The sequence below is a fragment of the Benincasa hispida genome, chromosome 9 (assembly GCF_027475165.1).
Source record: "Benincasa hispida cultivar pf3 chromosome 9, pf3_genome.v1.1, whole genome shotgun sequence".
In the NCBI taxonomy this organism is placed as follows: Eukaryota; Viridiplantae; Streptophyta; class Magnoliopsida; order Cucurbitales; family Cucurbitaceae; genus Benincasa; species Benincasa hispida.
In genome coordinates, this window is record NC_143486.1 from 69,329,683 (window position 1) to 69,334,004 (window position 4,322).

General features: G+C 37.2%; 1 long non-coding RNA gene across 1 annotated transcript; it reads left to right on the forward strand.

Moving 5' to 3' along the window:
• The first annotated feature begins 1,612 nt into the window (after positions 1-1,612).
• LOC150034039 (uncharacterized) lies at positions 1,613-3,003 on the forward strand. The gene is made up of 3 exons (XR_016532479.1): positions 1,613-1,755; positions 1,887-1,956; positions 2,763-3,003. It is a non-coding gene; the product is annotated as an uncharacterized LOC150034039 (long non-coding RNA).
• Positions 3,004-4,322: the final 1,319 nt, after the last annotated feature.

Here is a 4,322-nt window from a genome sequence, read left to right on the forward strand (position 1 = left end):
CGCCACCTACATCATCGCTATCGTATTGTAGAGGTCGTCGGAAGGGGTGATGTTGTTGTCCTCCTCTTTTTTGGTCGTCGATGTTGCTGCGATCTTTGAACGCTTCCTTCATTGCCACATTTGGAAGTAGGTCGTCTGCCGCCACTCACCTCTATGTTTGATGGGTGGTTGTCGACAAAGAGAATGGGTAGAGATTGAGGGCTGAAAGAAACTTTGGGGGGGTGCAAGCGAGAAAGAGAGAGAGAGGAAAATTAGGGTTTTTTTTCCCTTTTTTTCCTCTGTTTTTTTTTTCATTTTTTTCCTTCAAGATCTCCCTTTCTTTTCTTTCTTTCTTCTTTTTTTAACTATCTTATTTATTTATTGTTTTCTTTCTTTCCATTTTTCTTTCCAGCCTTTTTTTTCCATTTTTTTTTAACTATCTTATTTCCCCCTTTTTTTCTTGTTTTCTTTCTTTCCATTTTTCTTCCAGCTTTTTTTTAATCTTTTACTATTTATTTATTTTACTAACTTGTCCCTCTGCTTTTTTTGTAGGAGTTGAAGCGCAACTCAATGGAGCACAACCATTATTTTAATCTCGCTGGCTCATCAGTAATCTTGAAGGGTGGGTTTCTCCTCCCATAAAAATTTTTTTGTTGTAGAAATGCCCGATCGCATGACCGACTCTTTGGTGCACATAAGGATGACCCTGACATGGTCTGTCTATTGTATATCTGTTCTGTTTGTGCATCCTAATCGTCATGGGGCCGAAAGGCTGGTCTCCTTGTAGTGTTGTTCGTGCATCCTGATCCTCATGGGAGGGGTCCTGCAAAGGCTTACAACTCTTCCATTCGATCACCCTAGGGAGGATCCTCGAAAATTCTGCCTTGTAGCACCATTCGTGCATCCTGGTTATCATGGGAGGGGCCCCACAAAGGCTTACAACTCTCCCATTCGATCACCCTAAGGAAAGCCCTGGAAAGGCCTACCTTGTCTCGCCTGCTCGTGCCTCCTGATCTTCATGGGAGGGGCACCGCAAAGGTTTACAACTCTCCTATTCAATCTTAGAAGGGTCTACTATGGTTCCCCCAGTCCCCCTTTTTTAGCAAATTGTCACGGAGGATAGGTTTTTTTTTCTTTATATCTCTGAACCCTATGGTTGAAGCTCATCCCCCTGTAATAATTTTTTTTTTTTTTGCAGAACAATGGTTCACTCCACCAAGCACGTTTTATCTGATGATAGGCACTTCGTGATTCTTAAAGATTGGAGTCAGCCCATGAAGGAAGGACTCAGCCTTCCTGTGGCCAAATCATTAGCCAGTCCTTTCGTTCATCATTGGCCAAGCCTAGATGACAACACGATCCTTTCCAAATTATTGATGGAAGTGCCCTTGACCCGAGGAGAGCGTGCATGGATCCTGCGATCTTCTATTCATGAGGAGACCCCTAATCCAAATCGAGTGCTAACTCTCGAACGTCACATAATTGAGGGTTCAGGTTTTGAATAACCAACCAATTATGGGCCTAATTACTGGATTAATTGTGATTTTGGATTTTAGATACAAAGTTTTGAGGCATTTTAAAGTCTTTTGGGTGCTACCGACAATATTATGAGTTCCATCAATTTTGGTAAGTTTTGGGTGAGTAGTTGGTTTGGTTCCCTTTTTGATTAAGGGTAATCGTTGAAAATTTAGTTATTATACTTTGGTTTTGATTTAGGTTCAGTTTAGACAAATAAATAGAACTTTGGAACTGGCCTCGAACCAAGCCGCGACTTCGGTAAGGTAAATTTATGGTCATTTGATTTAATTTGGTTAATTGGATTTAGACCCCAAAGATGAGTTTAAAACTTTGGATTTATTATTTTTGGACTAGGGGTGCTAAATTAATATTTGTAATGTATGTTATAGGGTGGATTCAAAGTCTTCCAAGAGTTGTAAGAAGGTTAATTACTTGGGTTAATTTGGGACCAAATTTGAGGTAAGTAATCTTACTACTGGAACTGCCCACGGGCCAGACTTTAGTTGTATGCTAGCATGTTAAGCGTATGTTATGGTAAATGTTAGCATATTGATTGACAGTATGACTTGAATCAAAGTATGTTCTGGCACGAATTCTGATTTGTTTACATACACACCTAAGTACTTGATCGTTAGTATGTGATAGTATGTGTTTTCATATGTCGATGTCTGATCTATTGGTGTTGAGACATACTTGCATGTTATGGATTTATGATGTAAGTTATACATGGATGATGTATAATATGTTATTAAGAAATATTTGTATGTGATGAAGCCATGGTATCAAGAATTTTTATGTATGTTTTAGAACTGTACAATGTTGAATCTTAGTACGTTAAGACTGTGTGAATATCCTCATTGATTAGTTAGATGCTCACTAGTTTGTGTTTCCTTCGGGATTCACCACTGTTTCCTTCGGGATTCACCAGTTTTGTGTTTTCTTCGGGATTCACTAGTTTGTAGTTTTGTGTTTCCTTCGGGATTCACCAGTTTTGTGTTTCCTTCGGGATTCACCAGTTTGTGTTTCCTTCAGGATTCACCAGTTTGTGTTTCCTTTGGGATTCACCAGTTTTGTGTTTCCTTCGAGATTCACCAGTTTTGTGGGCATACTTAACTACAATAGGATAGGACTCGGTCTCTTGGTTGTTCCATATGTTTATGTGCCATATGTGGGAATCTAGAGGACATAGATGCCTAGCCTGACCCCAGTGGTGGGGTTACTTACTGAGTATTTCATACTCATTCTTTCTTATGTTGATGTTTCAGGTAAGGGTAGAGATGCACCAGTGATGGCGCAGCGGAATTCATGATTGAGCCACTGGGACTAGTTTTTACGCTTCCACATCATGAGATTTAGAGTTATTTTCATGTTTCCCTTAATGTTTAGTTTTGATGTTTGAAACTTATTATTAAGAATTGTTTTTCATAAGTGTTTATTAACCTTTATGATTTATGGGTACCCTATTATTGTTTTTAACAATTGCATTTAATAAATATCTTTTGAACTTCTCTTGTTTTAATTAGCATTTATTTCAAATAACTGAGCATCGTTTTAAATTATTTGCATGCATTTATTTTAGTAACGGCCTTACCTAGATCCTAGGGGTCGGGTCGTTACAAACCCACACCCTTAAGTAAGTGAGATTAGGTGCATAGTCTTTCCAGAGTTTGTAACGTTTCTTATTTAGTTTTTTGTGAGGTACTCTGTTAAGAATAAAATAGGCAGAAAGCACAACTTCTCCCCTCCCCTTCCCCACATATTATCAAACAATATAGAACTTAAGAACACAACATTCATAATCTCCTTAAGAGTTCTATATTTACCTTATTCTATACCATTTTGCTGTGGTGAATAAGGTGTAGTAAATTCATGAATAATGCCATTTGATTCACAAAATTATGTAAGAGTATTATCACTGTATTTACCACCTCCATCCGATCTTAACCTTTTAATCTTCTTATCTAATTGATTCTCTACTTTTGCTTTATATTTCAAAAACATACTACCAATTTCATCTTTTGTTTTTAAAAGATAGATTTTAGTATGTCTAGAAAAATCATCAACAAAAGAAATGTAGTAATTTTTGCCACCTCTACTTGTGGTGTTTTTGAAATCAAATAAATCAGAGTGTAACAATTCTAGTAATTCTGTACTTCTAGATGTGACAGGTTTAAAAGGTTTGTTGATGAACTTTGTTTCAACACAAATAGGACATTTACTAGTTTCATGTATTTCAGATGCATTAATGAATTTTAAATCCTTAAGTTTCTTAACCAATGCAATATTAACATGACTTAGTCTACCATGCCACATATCAAGAGACTTAACTATGTAAGCAGAATTATAGGCACTTGCATTTATCATATTTACAATAGGGACAATATTCAATACAAAAAGACCATCAGCAAGATATCCCTTACCAAAAAAGTCTCCATTTTTTGGTGAGGACAACTTTGTCAGCTTCTAGGATAATCTTAAGCCTAGCCCCATCAAACTGCCAGATATTAGGTTCCTACGTAAGGAAGGTACAAACAATACATTACTTAAGGATAAAGTTTTTAGAGAGGTTAATTTTAAAAGAACCTTTCCTTTCCCGAGTACTTCTACTGTGGCAGAGTTACCCATAAACACACACTTTCCATCAGTAGTGTCCTCGTAGTCATGGAAGAGCTCTTGGTTTAAGCAAAAATTTTCTCGAAGCTCAGGCGTTAAGTATCTAGTTAATTTTGTTTTCCACCAGGTTTGCTTCCACAATAGCAGTGATTACATCATCTTGTTCAACAAGATTAACTTGTGGTGTGGGATGCTAATTTGGCCCTCCTTTT